We start from the raw sequence: 11,843 nt of genomic DNA on the forward strand, positions 1-11,843 counted from the left end.
GTCTAACAAAATCTGGAGTCATGCTTTGTACCATTTTCTGGTATCATTGACACTGGTTTGTGGAGACTCTTCAGGGGTTCAGGTTGGAGGTCTTCCCTAGCCCTGTTACATGAGATTGTGTAGCTTAGGTGCTAGGGACTGAGTCTCAAACAAGGCATGTGCTCTGCTGCTGAGTTAAGAGCCTTCTCCTCTGAGTGTGGCCTTGTGTGGGAATTGTTGTCCAGTGCTTATCTTTGACTACTTTGAAGCTACCTAGATGCAATGAAGTAACTCAACGGATGAAATTAACAGCAACTGTATAACTCCACTGATGCAAACTAAGTTCTGTTGATTTACACACACGTGTACATTCTCATGCAATTAGTTGCAAGCCAATGCTCTTTTATAGTTGATGTTTGTGCCTTGGTTATATATATATCTCCATGAGAGAGTGGGGGAGAAGGAAAGCCTTGAATAATACATCTGTAAATAGTTCAGATATGTTTGCTCAACTAGAAATATTCATAACTGCTATTCATTGTGACAACTTAATCAGATTTATGAAATGGTTTGAAGGGTTTGAACGATCAGGGGAAATGAGAAGGAGGAAAAAAACCTTTCATATTTTTATTGTTGTTAAAGGAAAGCATTTCTGCTGTTGCGGGGGCAATTACCGGGCTGCCACGGAAACACTTTTGCAATGACGACTGTATGTTTCAAAGCAACCCAAAAGCGTATGAATAGTGTATTCTAAGGTTCATGGTATCACACCCTTTCCTGATTTTTTCCCCCTGACCTGGTTATTCAGCAAGCAGGGAGCCCACAAAGTACGTAGGCCTAAGTGAAAAAAAATATTTGAAGTGATTCTTTGTACAACCAACCTCCCTAGGTTTACATGTCCATGGGGCAAACTCATATGTAGGGGAAATGGTCAAAAAATAATGAATACACTTGTAATATTATTAAATTCTTGAACATGAGCAATGTCACATTTTGTGACTGAGGGTATTGGTGGGGAGGGAAAAGAAGCAGTGACGTACCCTTCCATTGTGCTTAGATCCAGCACCATGATCCACTGGATTACTGCTTTTCACACAGAGGCATGAAGGGATTTGGAGAGCAGAAAGCTGAGATGGTTTAAACCAAGGACCACCAATCTTTTGAGGCCTGTGGGCACATTTTGAATTTTGAGCTTCTGCTGTGGGCACAACCCCCTCTGGTCACTTCTCTCTTCCTCCTCCCAGATCAAACTCTCCGCCCTGTTCCCAAGAGACAGAAAATAAAAAAAGTGTACATGCACAAACACTTTGCTTTTGCAAAGGTTCTGGGTAAAAGTCAGATCAAGCAGAATTAATATGAGCTTTATTCAGCATATGGAGCTGAAAGAGGTCGTGAGAAGGAGCAACACTCTATCTGCTTCATCTGCCAACTCTATCTACTTTTCAACAGAGAAAAAGATAAGCATCCTCACCACCTCATGTCCAAGCATTACATTTTGAGGGCTACTGAAAAGGAGGAGAAGGAAATCTTTCAGCCTAAATGTCCAAGAAATCTTGCTGCCCTGCGCTGTTTCTCTCTGCCACGGAAGACAATAAAACGTGCTGAGCACATCAGTGCAAGGCTTTCATGAGCAATCTTGTTATAAATGAGTACAAATAAGGTGCATTGGTTATAAAAACATTTATCATATGAATCAGCAGGCCACTGCTGGCTCTGTAAACAAGCAGTGAAGTTGTAGCTGAAAGGTTGCTAAGAGTTCAGGGAATGTAAGAAGTGCAGTAGAAATAGGCATTCTCTTGAAAGTTACAGAATCATAATACAGATTCATGTCTGTTAACCAGTTTCCCCCACTGTATTGTTTTTGGCCAGTGTTTTAGAAAACAGATACCATTTTTGTAACCTTTTCAGTATCGTTTTTTTGTATATGCTGCAAATACATGTGAGAGAAACAGTTTGAATGAGACCAACAAAGGGTATTCTAAGAAATGCTATGCTTAGATGGTATGTTCATCATGTACAAATGTGGGACCAGAGATTATAAAAGCCATGGAGCCGGGTGGTGATTAATTCTTACAGTTATCCCATAAATATCTAAAAATAGCTGTTTCATTCTTTTCATCTCCTAAAATCAAAGGAATAACATGGAATGAGGCTGTGTTTGCTCTTCTGAGGTCAAGGTTGGAAACGGAGCAGGGATCAGATTGTGTACATAATTGCTGTCCAAAGCCTGATTTATCTTTTTATTTTTGAGGGAATAAAATGTAGGCCTGGAAACTTTGCCACCTTCATTTCATGTGAAAAGTGGTGGTGGGGGGATGTAAGAAGAAGAAGAAGAAAATCTATTGCACTGACAGTTTTTGTCTTGTGACACTACTCTTTCTACAGACACACTTTCTTGACCAAGTGAGCAGCATTGGACACAACAAAATTTACTTCTGAATAAACACGCTTAGTGTATATGTGAGATTAAGATTTTTATGCCCCAGTGTGCGTCACGTAACACTTGTTTACACTGAATTGCATTTGTGATTTTACTGCTCATTCACTCACTTTTGAAGCTTTTCGCAATCTCTTTCCTGTTAACCACCCTGAACAAAAGTGTTTCATTAAAACACTGTATTTTTAATTCTACAGTTATAATTATAAAGCTATACAAGTCCTGCTGAAAACCTGTCATGGTAAAAGCCTCAGAAGGGGGGGGGGGTAGGAAATGCACAGGCTCCATTTTCACTGAGAGAAAGCCAGTGTGGTGTAGTGATTAAGAGCGGTAGACTCGTAATCTGGTGAACCGGGTTCACTTCCCTGCTCCTCTACATGTAGCTGCTGGGTGACCTTGAGCTAGTCACACCTCTTTGAAGTCTCTCAGCCCCACTCACCTCACAGAGTGTTCGTTGTGGGGGAGGAAGGGAAAGGAGAATGTTAGCCGCTTTGATAAAGCGGGATATCAAATCCAAACTCTTTTTCTTTTTCTTTTTCTTCTTCTCCTTCTCTGGCATATTTATACAGAGCTAACCTTAGCATGGCACAGGCACACTGCAAATGAGGCTTTGCCTTATCCAGCAACATTTTGGTTGTATATTTCTGTCTGCCAGGATGAACAAAAGGAAAAGGATGGAGAACTTAATGCATCCTTTAAGGTTAATGGAATATCCTCCCCAGGGAGACCTGCCCTAGCACCTACCTTTTTTGGGGGGGTGCCAAGCAAAGATGGCAAGAGTGCCAACATCTTGTCCCATTCAGCTGGCAGCAAGAGGGTTCTTTGAATTAACATCTCCAGCCTAAATGAATCACATATAGAGTTGAATATTATTCTGTCTGCTAAATGTTATCAGCCATGTGTATATGGATACCTGACTATTTGACAGTGACGAAATCAATATGGGCTTCGTGTTCAAGGGCCTAGACAGATAAATCCACCTATGGGTAAGATAATTTTTAAAAGTCAAATAAACATATTCAGACAGATGCATTACATGGCTGCAGATGTACAAACATATAAGAATATTATTAATCACACTAGCATTTTAATAGCTGAAGAGAGATGTAGGATGGCACATATGTTGTATCCTGTCACTGGCATAGTAACGTGGCTCTCTTCCTTGTGGAAAGCAGAAGGGGATTGATAGCAATATGGTTCATTGCTTTTTCATTAGCTGATATGCTCAATACATCCAGGTGTTTGAATTGTCTGCCTATAGAACATTCATAATTGGAAAAATCTAGGACTGAACATGTTCAAAATGTTGCTGCAGAGTAACAGTTGTATTTAACATTTCATCAAGTTAATTACTAGCACTTTTGAGCTCTTTAGAAGGTCACATAAATCATGACTAGATAGGTCACTGGTGGCAAAAGGACATTCCCAAGAGTAATGGAAAAGGAGATTTATAGAAAATAAAGCACAACAGTTCTTGGGTTAGAACAAACTAACTTGAAACCACCACTATCCAGTATATATGAATAGCAGAATAGGGGATCCTGAAGTTGCCAAAATCTGTGGCACCATCCATGCAAAAGAGAGGGGTAAACACAGGCATAGGGGTACCCTAAGACTTGCAGCCCAAAAAATATTTTGTGGAAACCTAAAGGAAGTACCATCTTGGCTGTCTCTTGGTGCAGATCAGGTCATTGAGCCTAACTGCTTGGGGAGGAGGAATAAAAACTCACAGGGAGAGGGAATAGAATGGAGTATCCTGTTCAGGGTATGGCTGGATGGCTGGTACCCTGAACAAGAATACTCCACACTGCAACATTTTGTTGCAGGACTCCTATTTAGAATCAAGGAAATTGCATCGTTGCTATTCTCCAACTATTCTATTGCCTTCAATGTTTGCCTACAGGCATTCTCTCCTCCCTCCTCCACAAGCCTCAGGTTTTCCTTGCTTAGAAAAAAAATCCCTTAGGGATGCATTCTTAAGCTAGAGGTCAAATTTTATTTGATTTGCTTGGAAGATTTATTTTTTTAAAAAAAACAGTAAGATGCTTAAGGGATATGCAAAAGCTACTTGTGCATATATGATCTATAGATGCCTCACTAAAGTTGGATAAATAGGAATGCAAAGAAATATCAAGGGTCCCATATTTTGCAGCCTCTGTTGATGTGACTTGCCACAAATACGTTTGCCTGTGAAAATAAAGGACATTCATGTGAAACTCAGAAGCAGTTAGACTTTTTAGTCTTCTATGCTGCTGCTTTGGTTTTGTTGTCTTTGGCAGATTGCGTTATTTTAAATTGTTTCTGCTTTTGCTGTTTTACTGTTAGAGAGCCTTAGGACATTTGGTTTACACTGAAAAGTGATGTACCGTATTTTTTGCTCTATAAAACTCACTTTTGCCCTCCTAAAAAGTTAGGGGGAATGTGTGTGCGTCTTATGGAGCAAATGCAGCCTGCGCAGCTATCCCAGAAGCCAGAACAGCAAGAGGGATCGCTGCTTTCACTGCACAGTGATCCTTCTTGCTGTTCTGGCTTCTGGGATTCAGAATATTTTTTTCTTATTTTCCCCCTCCAAAAACTAGGTGCGTCTTATGGTGTGGTGCGTCTTATAGAGTGAAAAATACGGTGCCAATTTGAGATATCAGGGTGTGTACTGTAAGTGTGTGAAGGAGAGTGATTGCAGCCTTAGTCCAGCTTTCTGCTTGTGTGTAAACCCTCGGAGTGAGTCGTGTGTGTGTGTGTGTGTGTGTGTGTGTAATTTGCTCACCTCCCTGAAGCCCCATCCCACTCCAGCTTGTGGGAGGTGACAGTCTGAAGTAGGGAGCCTAATCTACCCATGGCATTTCCCTGCATAACAGTTCTCCACTGTAGAGTGGAGAAGGCTCCCTGCTTCACACAATGCCCTCCATGAACTGGAGGGTGCCAAGACAACGGTTGAAGCTTAGTGTGGACCGACCACCCCACTTGCCAAGATCATGTGGACGACCTACATCTGAGCAGACTACGTAAACAGGGCCTGTGCTTCTTCATCAGTGATGCAGAAAAGTGTTGACTAAAAGACGCCAGTATGTTCTGAACCAAAAAGTCTGTTGATCAGAAAAAATGCAAAATGGCTAATATTTAAAAAAAGCTCCCTACTGTACACTGATCCCCTCACTCCCAGTTGTAACTCCTTTAAACATTCTATTGCTCTACATTGCAGCAGAGTGGGCTTGGCTTGGTTGTTGGCACCACCGTGACAATGAGTGTTGTGGCCCCACCTGCACTTTCCAGCTTTCAGAGTGTAAACAAGGAAAGAGAAGATTTTAAAGAACCTAATACAAGCTGTACAGGGATATAAGATACACAAAACCCCCGAGCTTGGAGATTAATTGACTCTAAACATCTGATCTGCATGCATAAGTGGAAGAGATGTCATTAGCAGGAGTCAATTATGGCTTAAATGGTTTCAACAAATGCTGATTCATGGTATTTACAGAAGCTCAGCAGCAAAGCCACATTTCCCCCATTTTCGTAAACTCTGTAATTTAGCATTTGGTGGAAAGAAGAGTCACATCCTCTGGCTTCTCATAGCATTATGAAATATATTTCAAAGCTCCACTAAGAGGCATCTTAATAAATAAATACAGACAATTTACACATATCTATTAGCAATCACTAGTGGTGCTGTGGGTAAAAGCCTCAGCGCCTAGGGCTTGCCGATAGAAAGGTCGGTGGTTCGAATCCCCGCGGCGGGGTGCGCTCCCGTTGTTCGGTCCCAGCGCCTGCCAACCTAGCAGTTCGAAAGCACCCCCGGGTGCAAGTAGATAAATAGGGACCGCTTACTAGCGGGAAGGTAAACGGCGTTTCCGTGTGCGGCTCTGGCTCGCCAGAGCAGCGATGTCACGCTGGCCACGTGACCCGGAAGTGTCTCCGGACAGCGCTGGCCCTCGGCCTCTTGAGTGAGATGGGCGCACAACCCTAGAGTCTGTCAAGACTGGCCCGTACGGGCAGGGGTACCTTATTAGCAATCACATCCCCAGTTTGCTATTCAAAATAATATAATAGCAGCCCTTTCGACTGAGACAAAACATCCATCTACTCCAGCAAACTGTTACCCCAAAGTGATCTGGCAGGTACTGGCTATGCACATATTCAAAGCACATTTAAAGCGCTGCTAATCACCGAGCTGTAGTTTGCTAAAGGTGTCAGGGACTGTAGCTCTCTATAGGGGGTAAACTATAGTGTGCAGGGTTCTTTTTTTGGTGGAGAAATGTGCTTTAAATTTGCTTTTAATGCATGGTGGGTATGCAGTTGGTGGAAGTACACAAAACAGACAGAATAGATCTCCTGCACCGTTGCTACCCTAATACATGGCAGGACTGACCCTACTATGTGGCAGGGCGAAGCAGCTGCCTCAGGTGACAGATTATCCGGGGCAAGGAGCAGCAGTGAGGTATTTGGAGGATGGAGCGATGCTTTCTGTGGATTCCACGTACGTAAAGAAACCACACATACATATACACTGGGCTCTGTTTTCAGAATATGTATTTACTGTACTGTATTCAAATAAATTTGGGACGTGGGTGGCACTGTGGGTTAAACCACAGAGCCTAGGACTTGCCGATCAGAAGGTCGGTGGTTCGAATCCCCACAATGGGGTGAGCTCTCGTTGCTCGGTCCCTGCTCCTGCCAACCTAGCAGTTCGAAAGCATGTCAAGTGCAAGTAGATAAATAGGTACCGCTCCAGCAGGAAGGTAAACGGCGTTTCCGTGTGCTGCTCTGGTTCACCAGAAGAGGCTTAGTCATGCTGACCACATGACCCGGAAGCTGTATGCTGGCTCCCTCGGCCAATAAAGTGAGATGAGCGCTGCAACCCCAGAATCGGCCACAACTGGACCTAATGGTCAGGGGTCCCTTTACCTTTATTCAAATAAATGGGGATAGAATTTGCTCCTTAATTGTTTTTGTGGAAAGATTACAACTGCTTCCTTTTGAAGCAAAGGCATTATATACATGATCAGAAATTCTAAATAAAACACATAGTGCTTGAAGGGTCATGACCTCAGATGTAAGGGGTGATGCTAAATTGGTGTAGTTAAAGGAAGGGATGACTACAAAACCAAGATAGTTTTTCTCCTTACCCCACTGAGTAAGGGAAGGGAAGGGAAGGTTGTTAGCTTTGGAGATGTACCTCTCATGTTGCTATACATGTCAAACAATTTGGACAATATATTTCAGTGTCCTCCAAACACATTACACTCTGTGAACCTTTTTATTTACTATTGCATTTTCCTTTTAGTATACAACAGCAGCCACGATACAGCACTTTAAGCAGAAGATAATGAGTCATTAAGAGAAGATATTCAGTAAATACCTGCATCTGTGTTTAGGCCATTAAAATGCCCTGGAATTGTGTAATAGTTTCTGCTGCAGAGGAAAGTATGGCATATCCTTGATCTTATAGTGGTTTGGGGCTAATGTGTTAGCATTCTGGATGAACAGATTGGGTCCATGTTTATCCTGCTGCACTCTCTGCCAGTAATAAACCTATCAAGTGATTAGACTTGTGTCAACATAGAGGACTACATGGTGGCCAAAATACGCTGAGGATCTTGCGTGTAAGTCATGTAAGCCCATGAGAACAGTGGATACTACTTCTGGGTAAACAGATTTAAAATTATGCGACATGTTAGCAAGACTAATGTAAAACAGTGACTAAGGGTGAAACTGGATGTGACTTTTATCATGTAGTTTGGTGCTGCATAGCTGTTTCTTGTTTAATAAATGGGGTGGAGTGGGGAGCGGGACTGGGAAATTGGCACTGTGAAGGAAGCATTAACCCCCACTGTTATGTACTGAAGTTCTCACCCTGGGCCAGCAGGGGGATACTGTAGATAGTTTTCACTCAGGTCCACGTATGCAAATAAGGGATTGAAAGTGACGTTCAGTGATTGGATAGTTACAGAAAGTTGTTACAGTTGCATTGTAGTGGAGCTCTATATAAGCAGGCTGGATGAACCCTTCAGTTCAGTTCTGTTCTGTGAATAAACAAGAGCAGTTTGAAGAATCGCTATGTCGTCTGATATGTTCACCTACAACTCAACACCCTGCTTGCCTGAGTCCCAGTTGGAATCAAGCCTACCCCTTATGCCTGCTATTCACTATGCAAGAAAAAAGACAGGTATATGGACATGGAAATAGGTGAGCCTGTATTTTATTTTGACAGCCAGCACAGTAACCCATAAGATAGACCCCTACCCCCAAGTTAGCCTTGCAAATTGCCGTATAACTCTGCTTATGTCTTAAAGGAGGCTTACCTCTGAATACTGTAGTTCTGCAATTGATTTATCTAGCTCTGTAAAGAGACTTGCTTTTACAACCAAGTATTTCCCCCTTTTGTCCCATTAAAACCTTTGAAGGGCTGTCTTTTGTGGGGAATTATATTCCGTTTTTCTCCAAGGAGGCTCACCTGGTTCCTTCGTTGCATATCTTTAGATGCCAGGCATTCCTCTTCTCTCAGGCCTTTGGCTAATTGAGCTGTTTATGGCCTTTTGAAATGTGTTTGTGGGATGTGTGGATTGGTTTTGTTTGTTATTAGGGCATGTGTTTTTGTGTTTTCATATAGTAAACTGCCCCGTGGTCTTCAGATGAAGCATGGTATAGAAATTTAATGAAACAAATAAATGAATAAATTCTTACCACAGTGTAAACTTTAGCTCTTCCTAGATCTGTTAATGTTTCTGCTGCAAGACACAAGCACCATGGCCAGCCCCACCATTAGGCAAAGTGAGGTGACTGCCTCAGGTGGCATAGAGTGTAGTAGCAGTAGCCCCTGGCTCTTCCTCCTTAGCTCCCCAGCCATTTGTGGCATCTCCTTATCCCTCATTAAATACTCTTATTCCCAGACAAGTCCTACTCAACAGCTTAGTGTACGTAATCTTACATAATAATCCTTGGATGCATTCTCAAAAGTGCCAATGAAAATTTATACTTGTGTCTGTTGGTATCATTTCTGCCATCACTGCCCAGATTTGCTCGTGTTTTCAGCACAACAATAGGATGTAACATTATCATGACGACAAATGTCAGTACTGTATTATGACTACTGGGGGGCGGGGAGGCTGTTCAGAAGCTGCTCCAAAACTGTTCAGAAGCTTCCAAACTCTGGTTAGATGCAATGCACTACATAAATATTTGCTTTAGAATGACACTCCAGAGAGATGTGCAGGGAATCTTAGCCCCTCTACATTGCTGGTGGTGATTCAGAGGCTCCTAAAGTAGAATTTAGCTTGTAAACTGTACTTTGTTGTTAAGCCCGGTGCCTCACAGTCACAAGAAAAGAATTTGAGTAAATGTCATATCAGGTGATTCACTGTTACACTTCCCAAATATTACTCATTTGGTGTATACATATGTGTGTGTGTGTGTTTGTGTGTGTGTATGTATGCCTGCATGCAAGCAGGCTGTTAAGATCCAACTAAAGAAGGTCTTAATAATGACAAAATGGAAGTGACATATGTTTGGTGCTTGCCTTGTTAGGGTATTAGGATTTCCTAAGTGCTCTTGCCTCAAGATAATTGTCCTTTTGTGATCACATGCATAGCATAGCAAAGACTGATAAAATTTACATGCACAATCCTATGGATTAGGCATGAGAAAACATAAGACATTGCTAGGGGAAATCTTATCAAGTCTATCCTTGACTCCCCCTCCCCTACTGTAGTTTGTGCACATAGCAAATGGGTATATACTGCTTTGGTTTGGAATATACAGTAAACCTCTCCTCCTCCAGCTTAGCAGAACATGAGATCAAGTGTGTTATAATTAATGGACTCAGGAGATCTGGGTTTAAATGTTTGCTCAGCCATGAAACTCATTGAGTCAGTCATTATATCACACCTCAAGTAGCTGTTGTGAAAATAAAAATGGCCAGAGCTCAAGCGTGCTCTCCTGAGCACTTTGGAGAAAACATACACTACAAATGTGAATAAGCATTTGTATTGGGTGGGTTATGCTGATGGGTGTGATTAATAGAGATAATATCTATTTTTATATGCTTTCTTTTTTCCCTAGAACTTTATTACATGTTGTATAATACCTTTTCTGCCAGGCTGCTCTGCTTTACGCAAGGCTCATGTTAGGTTGAACATTGTCTAAACATGCCTATGTCTTTGTTTTCACTTAGTTATACTTGAGGAAATTCACCTTTTTTGTCGTGTTGTAGGGAAGTTAGCACACTTTGGGAAGCCTTGTTTCATAGTACTCCACCTACCAGCAGATGCTCAGATTGTTAAATTTAGTGTGTTAATAAAATTCAGAGGCAGTTTTAGACTATTGAATTGCACAGGAAGCATTTCTTTGGATCAGTAGCACTTTGTGGAAAATTTTGTTTACTAACATTCAAGTTAAAGAGCTTGTATTGGTTTTTTATATATATAAAGGAGATGTTCCTAAATTAAATTATGTATTCCAGATATTAGCACTTTACACTCATGGCAAAACGAACAAAATGAATGAAACAACTGGAAAATTCACCAAAGGAAATATATAAGTAATGAATTAGTGAAATTCTAAATAAGTACCAATAACTTTTCCAGTAAGATTAAAGAAAGCATAATCTTCCCAGAGGTATTCAGCTTCTGACTCCCTGCAAGAATGAGTATATACCATGATGCCACCTGCAGTAAAAACAGAAGCACTACATTAGTCTTTAATTACTATTCTGTAGCAGTTGAAGAAGCCTATAATTTGTAGTCCCCTTTCTTACAGAGTGCACACAGAGAGTCTCCAAACAAGTTATTGTGCATTTAAACATTCACTCCCCTTGAGACTCATGTAGTTTATCGCAAAATAAGGAACATTAGTGGAAAATAAACTGATTGTTGTATGTTTGTATACAGTGCTTTTTTCAGGGGGACAGGGATGCGGGGGTACACATACCCCTAAACATTTTGTGAATCTAAGTGTGGCCTCCTTGAGGGGCAGTATTTCAATATGAGTAGGAAAATGAGAGTACCCCTAAACAATTTTTTAAAGAAAAAAAGCACTGATTGTATATACTTATTTCCAGAGGGGTAGCAAAATCAACAAAGTCTTGTGCCACCTTAAAGACTCACACATTTTGTTTATAGCATCAGTTTTCATGGACTCCAGTGCACTTCACTTCATGCATCTAATGAAGTGGACTCACTATGTTCGTCTTAATTTTAATTTAATTTAAATTTAAAATTAATTTTAATTTAATTAAATGTCACAAAGCCTTACACTGCAACCCTGTGCAAGCCTCATTTAGTTATGGGACTTACTTCCATTTAGGCAGGTAAAAGGACTGCAGCCTAACAGAAAAAAAATCCTATACGTAAGTCCCACTGAGTTCAAGGGAGCTTGAACTCAGGTAAACTCAGGTATACGTCCCAGGAAAACGCCCTGACTGTAGGAGTTTTTGAAT

Source organism: Podarcis tiliguerta (assembly GCF_965153285.1).
Source record: "Podarcis tiliguerta genome assembly, chromosome: 6".
NCBI lineage: Eukaryota > Metazoa > Chordata > Lepidosauria > Squamata > Lacertidae > Podarcis > Podarcis tiliguerta.